This window comes from Opisthorchis viverrini (assembly GCF_000715545.1).
Source record: "Opisthorchis viverrini unplaced genomic scaffold opera_v5_184, whole genome shotgun sequence".
Lineage (NCBI taxonomy): Eukaryota > Metazoa > Platyhelminthes > Trematoda > Opisthorchiida > Opisthorchiidae > Opisthorchis > Opisthorchis viverrini.
The window spans coordinates 696,577-708,160 of record NW_008751839.1 but is presented as its reverse complement, the minus strand read 5'-3'; positions in this window follow the sequence as shown (position 1 = coordinate 708,160).

The following is an 11,584-nucleotide window of genomic DNA, read 5'->3' as shown; positions in this document are numbered from 1 at the left end:
TGAGTTATGCCCCGTATCTTTACCGTCTCGAATTCTCCGTGGTGCTTCAGTGGGGTGGATAACGTTGTCCGAGGCGAGGATGATAAATAAGTTACCGGTGTCAGAGCTGAAAGTACCAGGCTATCATACAACAGACAACTAACAAAGTAATACAAATGACAACACCTATTCTGTTTTGAGTTACCCCCCCCCCCCGTATCTTTACCGTCTCGAATTCTCCGTGGTGCTTCAGTGGGGTGGATAACGTTGCGTTTTCCGAGGATGATAAATAAGTTACCGGTGTCAGAGCTGAAAGTACCAGGCTATCATACAACAGACAACTAACAAAGTAATACAGTTCAAATGACAACAATATCAGGTTCTTGATTTGAACTGGTGAGACTCGGTCCCTTCCGCTGTGCATTCTCAGACACATCCCTTTTAAGTAAACGAATAAAAATCCACCGTAGTCATTCGGTTCATGATGTTCTACCTCTTAGCTTCTAAGGCAGGTGAGGAATATCCGAGTGGCAGTTCGTTGACCATGTTGAGTGGAGACAGTGAGGAAGTTAAAAGTAGAGACAGTGAGGAATTTAAACCTCGCTCGATTCCACAGGATATGGTAACGCCGGTGATTTCTTGCTGCAGGCCTGTAGACCTCCATTGGGGTTGGTGCGCAGTGTCCGGATAACTTAAAAGGCGACGTATGTCATCCGTGTAGATTGTAAGATTTAGCGATGATGCAAGGGCTCGAAAACAAGTGACGGCGGCGTATTCTTGCTGCAGACCTGTAGACCTCCATTGGGGTCTACAGTGCCCGGATAATTTAGAAGGCGACGTATGTTATCCGTGAAGATTGTAAGATTTAGCGATGAAGCAAGGGCCCGAAAACAAGTGGGAGGCTTTCATAAAGGAAACTACTCACAAGGTTGCTGAAAACTCTTCGACAGCCCACGACCAGGTTCGCCCTTCTTGGGGCTCATCAGGTAGACGCAGTCCCCGAGTTTCCGTCAAACTTATGATCTACTTGAACCCAAATTGGACTGTTTTCGAGAAATACACTCATTTGCAAATCAAATAGCATAAATGAGGGTTTCTTTTGAGTCTCCCGTGAAAACCGAATTGATCTGCAAATGAGTGTATTTCTCGAAAGTAGGAGACTAATCTAATTGAGAAGCTTGTTACAACGGGGCGGCTTGAAGGCTGGAGCTACAAACGGTTTTCCCACGATGCAGTGGCATGACCATCGATAAATTCGTATTCTAAGTCTCCTTTAGCTTGGACCGGTCTCCGTGGCTTCTTTATAGGATGATGAATGCTGGGTTGCGGTGACGATGACATTCGTGGACTGTAGCTGCTGCTGGGCGACTGATGGCTACTTTATTCCCATAATTGTTTGGCTTTCCCGGAGATCGCTTATGCTACCCTCTGAAATGTCCAGCCAATTGGTCCAAACGTCGTTTTTGTAAAAGTTTTGTCAGTTCCTTCTTTTCTTCGATGGTTTTACTCAAATTTTGGTTGCTTAAAGATGCTCCCGTCTCCCAACTGGGCCTTAGTCACTCCCTTGGTTCTTTCACTATTGGGAGTTTGGGCGCCTATTCGCGCTAGCTTAATCGTCTGATGACACTGGGGGGTTTAGTTATTAGGAAAATTTGCTGATCATGACGCACCATGACGCCTTGGATCAGTCTGAATTAGTCCACGAGAAGTTTGCAGCTGAATATTTCTAAATCTGTTTAATTTTATTGACCTAAAAAGTGACTGAAACGGCTATGCTCCGTCATTTGTACGGCTAGTATGAACCACAAATTCACCACCTTGATGAGCTGCCTCTGAATTTGTGTAGCCCAACTGGACACCCACATCACCTACAGGTTCACAAAGGTCAATGATCTAGCCAATCGGAGAGGTCATGCTTATTCTCGATAGCAGCCGGGTTTTTCTGGTCGTGATTATTTGTGTGTTGCAGCATAAACAGAGACAACAAACAAACACCGAATTCTACCGAGGTACGATGATCTCGACTTGGCAAATCAACCGATGGGCTTAAGGACGAGTATTTACTGGAATCCAGTCCAGCAAAGCGCTTCAGCTGAGTGTGATTCTCACAACGTGAAACCAAAGACCAGATCAACAGGACTGCCAGACACCTGATAATGTGGGCAGGTAATAAGCGATTGAAATCATGCATTGTCAAGAAGCGAAACAAAAAAACAGCGAGGAACGCTCGGCGTCCAGTTCGACGAAGAAAAGGTGTTGAGAGCAAGAGCCTGGAAAACAACCAGAGTTCTTTTGGTTCATTTTACACAAGGGATGGCGGTTAAGTGAGTGACAATAAAAACAACTAGATAGCTAGCTCACCTAAAGGTCACGTGGAAGGGCTTGCCATACAAGAAGCTGCAAGGCTGAGGAATAACGGGTAAACGTCCGTTTGAGGTACACCTCTCCTAGTGTTCGACTGGAACATCTGACGAACACAGGGCTAGAGGGAGAATTTTATTGAGGATCTCTCTCAGACCGGTTCTGAGATGAAGTCTTCTAGGTTTAGGCACTTAAGCGACTCCAAAAATCCACTAATCTTATCCATTCGACCTATCACTGCCTGAGGGTACAAGAATTGAAGGCGCATTTGAAATGAAACCACCTTTTTCACCATACTGAGTAGTGTTCAGAAATCATGGTCAACCTTTGAGCAATTGTAGCATATATCCATTATTTACACGTCCATTGTGAGCGAGAAATAGAATCTTTCTTAGCTGATAGTCCGGAGGAATAGCCTTACGAATTCACCTTACGATTTCGCCCATAGACTGGCTTGTAAAAGACGACTCGCAGTACTGTGTCTACCCGCTATTCCTTTGACTTTTTTCTTATGTTTCCCGCGTTGTTTAAATGAAAAAGTAATCAAAAGAGATGGATTGACATGAAAGTGAAATCGTAAATCAAGGTATATGTTCCTTCCTTTTCTATCTCGGTCCAAACTGTTCCACTGTTTCAACGTCTAGATTGCATTTTTGATAGTTGTCAAAAGTTGACTTTTTGTGATTTACTCCTGGTGACCTTGAACGCAGATCTTGTTTCCTCCATGTTCTTCAAGACTCGTTTACGCGAGCAAATCGTTTGCTTGTGTGGAAAAATCTGGAATTTTTGCGCTCTCTTCGGAAGTATTATCATAGAAATTTTGGGTAATTGCTTTGAGGAGGACTGACATTTTCTTAGAAGCCTGCACCGATAGAGGTTTATGCAAAGCATTTGAGAGAAGCTCAGAACTATGAATATCACTCAGAAACACGGCTTGTTTTGTTAGCATATGGTTGTGTGAATTAAGATCAAGAAAGGGATTGACCAAAATCTCTATATCTCATGTTCACTAGCACGAATTCAACTTACTGTCTCCCCGCTGGACGAACAGAGTTAAACCAATGATCACGTGATTTCGTTTCACGCCTATTTGAATATGAGATGACCTAACTTGATCACATGGTTTTCGCCCGCAGTTTGAGGTGCGCTGCTGAGAATGCCCAGTGGTGTTTTACTGAACTAAGTTGACAGGAATAAATCCAAATAGATTTTAAACATTCACCATACAAACTTGAATTGTTACAGCTCAAATATGCAAACGAACTAGTCTTTCGGTTTGTTCGGTCATTGAATTTGAGCAGTAGCGAAATTGGGATCAATAAATAGCCGTACTAATGGAAAGGGGCTGTTTGTTTAACATGAGGGATCGTTGGTTCACATGAAAACCAAGCGCTGGGAGACTGTGCAAAATAACTTGGAGGTCACGTTTTGCTGTGCGATGATTCAAAACCTTTCGAAACATCCAGATGTGCAGAAAACACAAGTGCAGCCACGTGAGCACGCGGAAAAATTTTTTACTCTATAGTTAATGGACAGAAACTTGATTGGGAGATGGGTGCCATTGCTTGTGGGTTTAGCCTAAATGATCGATTAAGTGACCAACCTAAGTTTCGAATCTAAATCGATAACTGATTTGAGTATAGACAGGATTGACAATAAGCAGTGGAGTAATTCTAGGCGAAGCGCTAGGACTTTTCGACCGGCGGAAATTGACATTTCTTAAAATCAGCAAAACCAATTCCGCTTCTCCCAAATAAGGACTTGGGCGGACGTCGAAAGTACACCTTTACAGAGAATAACAAAAACATCTCGTGCTGTTTTTTAGTGTCAGTTGTCGTACAAAACATTTCGCTTTCTTCAGCTTCAGAATTTTATGTTATGTGCCTCCTTGGATGAATTTTGCTCAAGATTTCACAAAAAATTAAGATTGACAGTGAAACGTAAACTTTTCCTGAAAAGGTTTTCCGCAAAAAGTTTCACAAAAAGACAACTAAACAACCAGGCAAGTGGTGCCAATTTCCAGAAACATAATTTATGTGCATGAGTTTGCCATCGCACACATCAACCATGAACATTGCTATTATAAGTCCTTTAATAAAAATTTTGTCTACTCTATTTCCATCAAACGAACTCAGTTGCGACGGCAAGCTCTCCTGCAGCAACCGGAATTTCCTCGTATTATTCTTCTATCAGCTGGCCGGTACACGGCTTCCGGGCCGATTTCCACCGGACCATTCACGAGTGGTTACGTTCTTCATTCAAGGCAGAGTTCGTTGAAAGAATAGACCTTTTGACCCCATGTTAATCGATCAACTAATCTGCGAGTTCCGCGCGAGTTTCGAATAAAACATTGGCTATCAACCAATTACAAGTTGCTCACGAGGAAGTCTAGGTCACAAAACGCGTGAGATTTTCATCTGAAAAGAAATGTTGTCCCCTAAAATACCAGGCAGCGCGTGGCCAAATCACGTGAATTGTAGGAGTGGAGAATGAATAACGCCATATTCTGTCTAGGTGCGAGCTACACAAACCGATGATCAGCCATACTTGGCCTAAGGGTTTAGTTTTCAAGAGATTCGAGATTCGTGAGTTGAACAAATGCTTGCGTTCCCAAATCGGAAAGAACAGGGACTTCCCGGTTCACTAACTGATGTTGCCAGTAGTATTTTTTTGGTGAGCTGGGCGATTTAACTGCTCGTTTCTATGGCTGTGTCCTCACAAGCTCAGTTACACGCTGTGCGACGGTACAGCGTAGCAAAGAATCATTGTCCCCGTCGTCAAGCGAGATAAATCGAGTGATGGGCTTCGAACGGCGACGATGTACCACAGCGTGTCAACGTAGGATCAGACAACTGTATGGGAAAAATCGCACTGATGAGCCTATGGTCAGCAAAACAAAACACTGGAATGACGTAGTTGCAACCATTCTAGTTACTGCGCACCTATTTGATTTTTTTAGAATTCAGCACCACCTACATGATCCCCTTAACATCTCATCCAACAGCCTAGAGTTAGCAGCAGATAGGCACTCTCTTGTCCTTACAGATTTGCTCGCTGACCTTTTGAAATAAACGCCCATGATAACAGATCATTACACTCACCCCAGTAACCTGGTTTCACTCAGCGCTTTTACCTCAAAACGAATGGTACCATCATGACTGAGTAGTGTTTGATTCGTACATCTTTCCAAACTACCCATGGTTCACAATAACGTAAATTCAAAAATTACAAAATTGTCAGAGGTAAAGCGTGCAATTCCCCAACCAACTGTAGGGTATACAACGAAGTATATTGCACGTACGCCAAATGAACGCGATTGTTTATGCATTTTCGGACACATGCAAACAAAAGGTGTGTTCCGAAATGAAGGTTAGATAAGCAATCTGTCCAGTTTGTTAGTTAAATAGAATAAACATAAGTGGATAGATAAATGGAGGCGGATGAACAAAAGATGGAAAAAATAATAAACGTGTTCAGCTGTAACACCCATCCAAGCCACCGAAAGGACAAGGGCTGGTAAGTGGATAGATAAATGGAGGCGGATGAACAAAAGATGGAAAAAATAATAAACGTGTTCAGCTGTAACACCCATCCAAGCCACCGAAAGGAAGTACAAGGGCTGGGATACTGCCACGCTGTCCAGGCAGGGAAAGTCGAGAGGCAGAGGGCCGGTTCAGATATTCTGGTTAGTAAGTTCGCGCTCTAACCACCGAACCATCTCGCCCTTGTGCTAGATGATGCACGTTAGCTTGAGACGATTCGACTTGGGAACTACACAGATCCATAGCACATCTCCTCTGAGAATTCTCGTAGCGATTTCACAATATACACTTTGGACGCCTCTATGAAAACGATTGTCGATTTTAACGGTGATCGTATCATTAAAGTGTTGTTTGTGTGGTTGTATCTGGATTCGCACTATCATGAACGTTTCCCAGTGTTGGGAAGACTGCGCCAAAGGCGAATAGTTTCAAACCAAGCCGGAGAACATGGCATAAACGTTCAAAACGTCTGTATCTTTTAGTTCAATCCAAAAGTGTACAAACAACACAGATGCATGGGAGCCTAACCAAAGGCGCACATGTTTCATTGTCTTCCCAGATTTTTCGCCTCCGATCGAGACAGGACGAGTATCACTCAGTCGTAAAAATTCTGGTGTCGGTTTGGTCATTTCCCGCTTTACTGGAGGAAAATATCAGGAACGTCAGATTCGTGAAAGTAACCTCAGAACGCCCGAAACCTCCTGCTCCACTAAAAACTCAACAGGAAAGCCGGCAAGCATCCAGGCCAGTCAATCATTCAATCAATTCAGCAAAAATTGATGAGTGTTCTTGCACGCCACAGAAGCACGATCGAATGTGATCAGCGTTCAGGCTTTTCATAGAGGCACGGTCGATGTTGATGGGCGTTCATTAACGCCTATCAAGCAGCCTGGACCAATGTCAGAAAGTCCGTTGTAACCTTTGTTCTCGCACTCGCACGCACTCACGCTCTCACACTCGTTTGTTCGGTATATAGNCTTGATCGGAATATAGCGGTTGTGTTCCCTTCTGTGAGTCTTTTTTTCCGGCACTAGGCACTTGAGCGGGTTAGCAGCAGATACCACAGGTCGGCGAATCAGTAGATGTAACAGAAAACAACTGCAGGATACGTAAAGCCCTGCTCTCACGAGTTGTGTCCACTTTGTTGTTTAGTAACCTGATGATCGACCCTTACCGGATTTGAAAGTGGCACTTAGTTTGTATATGAACAATTCTGCTTTAATTACAAGATGTCTGTAAAGGTTCACCTGCTCACCACAGGCCCTTAACCTTGCTTGGAAGCAGTGGAGAGATCCATAGGCACAAACTGCCGTAACAGAAAACCTGTATTTAGCAGGTTGCAACGGCGATGGAATCCGTGCGAACCACAGTAGTCTAAAACTGTACACGGAGTGACATATGGGTGAGACTCGTGTACGTGCATCAACCGAAACAACGGTGAACAGCTGCAACCAGCTGCCGGTGCTCACTGTACACATGCGTTGAGACCACTCTCAGTTAACCCATATACAATAGCCTACCAAGTTACACCGGATGACAAATCACAGTCCGGCTGACTCTGGTGTGAACGCTGCACCCACGGCGGGCGTACTCGATTTAACAACATTACGCTCGGTTGCGAGGATACCGTATTATAGATTTCAGCTTACTGCGTGGGGCTTTTCACCAAGCTTGGACATCACAAACAGTCTGAAGGCCTAAAGTGTTGTACTTAGATTAACCCAGCTGAAAGCAACCTTTAGTCCTCATCGTGACGTTAGGATATCGAATTCAAAAAAATTAACCCAGCTGAAAGCAACCTTTAGTCCTCATCGTGACGTTAGGATATCGATAATATTCAAAAAATATTTCGTCATGCCAGTGAAGCCAATCTATTGCTAAAAAACCAGGAAGCACTGTGAAGACGTTTCGCCCTTGTTGGAAGTTATCAACAGTGCGTATCTCGCGAAACCCACAGAACCGGAAACCTTCCGGCCAATGGTTGTACACTTGACCATTTGGTTGATTGGCCCTCAGTTAGACAGGACATAGTGCCAATGATCTTTTAATAACGTAAGCCACATCGTGTGGTCACGTGCTGCTCGAGTGACAGCTTCTCGAAACTCCCGTAAAATTACGCCTCCTCTGAGCTGCTGAGTGATGATCCATGATGACGCATTATTTTCCCGGGTAAATAATCACGCAGGGTGCAATGGCATCGCATTTCTACTCTCTATAGATGTTCACAATCCAGTAAGGAGGTATTCACGCGAGATTTACCGATTTGACCGTATCGTATCTTGGTGATTCCCGAACACCCGAGTGTCTCAAACTATATTGCACCAAATTAGCCAATAGACACTCACTCATTTGCAAACTAATTTGGTTCTCTCGAGAGACTCACCTGGATCCCTGCTGAATCTCTCATTTGTGATGTTTCCGGGTGGGGATTGCGCCTACCTGATGAGCCCCAACAAGGGCGAAACCGGTATTGGGCTGTTGAAGAATTTTCAGCAACCTTATGAGTAGTGCATTACGAACACACATGTATCGCGATATCTCGAATATCGTGGCGGCTGAAACACGAGGCGGCCTGGTGCAGCACATTCAGTAGCCTGGAAACATCACAACCGAGAGATTCAGCTTGGTTTATTCCTATTTATTCCTAAGATGGTGTAACTCAAGGATGCCGGTTCCAAAAACGGCCATTTTCAGCAGACTACCAGTTGTTGGTCGTTGGATTGTTCGCTGAGCTGGGCAATTTGATTACAAAGATTTCATCACCAATCGCGGTGACATCATCAGTGCGTTATTGGGGAGCGTAGTTGTGCGTAACGGTGGGTTAGTGGTTGGAACTCAAATTGCCCAGCTTAGCGAACAAGCCAACGACCATCTGCCCTACCTGAGCTACCGACGTTTTCCTCTATAGAAAACTACCAGTTGTGTTCAGCGTTTGTCACACAAGAGTGTCAACACACTGGTCTCAAACAGAAACACAATTCACTGTCTCTCTCTCTCTGTGAGTGAAATGTTTATGGACAATTATACAAAACAGAGTGCATCGCTTTGCACGAAACCACCCGCCTTAAGTGGTTTACCACGTAAAATGAGTCATCTCCTGTGGGAAAAACCAAAAGTCAAGTGAATGTAGCTCAGTCCAGTTCCTACTCGACTAATCACAGTACCACATCATTAGGACTGCATTATCATCGTGTGATAATCTTGGTGTTTCTTCAACCACGTGTATGAGAGATGTTTTTTCCCAAAAGAACGCTTGTGGGTCTCAGAAACGACCTTAGCAGAAGATGACGCACGGAACTTTTTCGGTGCGTCATCGGTCATGGGACAGTTTGGGGATATGCTGTGCACAAAATCCGAGTCACCTTATATATGACATGCGGTACATTGCGACTTTTGCTAAAGAACTACACAAATCAGTGGGGCAAGTCAAAAGAGATGTAAAACTGCATAAAACAGTCAGGCACGGGGAAAACGATGTGGCTGGGAAAAGGGCAGGAGAATCACATTCATCAATGCTTTGGAATATTGTCTGTCTTGGGTCCGGCCATTAGAGGCGGTGAAGTTGAAAGGTGTAGGGTATTTCTAGTGTAAAATTCACAAAGATGTACTCCTCAGGACGAAAAAGCGAAACCTGATTTGTCGTAGAACCCGTCAGTTATCCTAAAAGTCTACAAAAGATTGTGAACTCAAGTGAGGATAGGAATCCAAGGGAACAGACAAGGCGAACACAGTCTGGTAACTTACACTGCTGGGAGACGCATTATGGATGATATCGAATGGTGTTGCACAAACGACTGTCACAGAAAAGCTGGGGCAGAAAGCAAAATCCATGCTCTCCCTGAGAATCCGAGTACAGAGAAACTTCGAATGCTTTAGAGGAAAGTGCATGTTATTCTGAAACATCCATAGTGACAAGATGTTTGGGGAAGCAGAACCAATTACTAGTTGGATTGTTGCTGGAAACGGTTGGGCGGTATTACCAGACACAGTAGTTTTGACAAAGTAATCAAGGATCCATTTATTGTCGTTTTACCTCGGACACCACTTATGATCCCGCATCATCCTACGGTAATGTGCGGAGTCAGCCAGTACAAGTTTGTGGTTATGACTGTGGGCAGCAACGTGTAATGCATGCGTGAAGGAGATGAGCAGCATTCACCCATGGTTTTATCACGTGATCGCTGGTCTTATGAGGCAAATAAATATCACCCTCTCACCCGCTGACGTTGTGAATGAGAATTAAATTGATTGTAATTTGTAATTTGTAATTTACTACTCGTAAGGTTGCTGAAATCGGTTGCCTACGACTGGTTTCGCCCTTTTTGGGGCTCATCAGGTAGGCGCAGTCTCCTGGTTTCCGTCAACCTCATGTTACGCTTGAGACCAAATTGCACGAAATTAGCGAATGTACACTCATTTGTTTTTTCGAGAGACTCACCTGGAAACATAACAAACGAGAGGGTTCCAGGGGTGTGTTGACACACCGTCACACTCCCCTCAAGTGTGCTCGGATGAACCAATCGCAGGCCTGTTTAGGTTGGGTCCCCTATTCGCTCTCACACAATGAGGTCATTCTATAGCCCATCAGAAGCCACTTTTCAGGAAGTGCTGAATTTCGTTATCCCTAGAGCATCTTGTGAGTGCCACGAGGAAGGAAATGCAGCGAAGTCTCGTACTGACGAGCTATCTGCCTTCATTCGACTAGTTTAACGGACATATTCCTTCTCGGATCTCATTTACACGATTAGCTTACAAGTGGTGAACTACTTTGTTTCCTCTTTCGTCATTTTGATCGTTATTTTCCACCTCAGGAAATGTTGGAGTAAGCAAGCTCACTGAACACATTAGGATAGTGTGCATTTCAGACCCGTGGTGACACACATGAGCATATCCCCGATCATAAAGTTTAGGTGGGGGCAGATCTCAAAAACCAAGCCTCACAGACTACTTATGCACTTTACAGGCAAACGCAGACGTAATATTTGTTTCAGCTGACAACAAGAACAAGCCCAAACGTGACCATTTTGCCGAGTGTCGTTCCACGTCGATCAAATTTGAAAACCCAACATGGAAGTTGAGTCCTGGCGACTTTTTTCTCATCAGATTTAGACGTGGTGTGAACCAACAGGAGTTTTACGACAGCTCTGTATATGGAGTATACTCTCACTTCACCGGCAAAGACTCAAATTCTCATCGGTGTTGGTAGACTTTGGCTAGTATCTTCCAATGAGACGGTCTCGCACTGTCTTCAGTTTGCTATCCAATATTGTCCACCCTCATCATTTCTAACTTTCACATTCATCTTGCATCAGTGCTTTTTTCGTCCAGCATTCGCCTACAGAAACCCAACGTTCGGACTGATCGATAAGGCTGAAAATTCGCAGCTGATTACAGTGAACAATTATTGGAGGGTGATGGGCGCTAACAGATGGAAGACATACACCACAGGTCTCAAACTCCTACCAATTATTCTTCACGAAATGCAGTCATCATCATCATCATCGACAGCATGAAATCAGTGTTCAACACCGATGCTTCACTGCCGTACAACCATGACTTATTTGAAAGCCTTATTGTAAAGAAAAGAGTAAAGGTGGACGGCGGATGGACTTAGTGCTAGCTTAACACAATCATTCCGAGGTGCCTACACCTCCAGACATTCATTCAGGCAATCTGGACAGAAACTGACAACAAGAACGCCA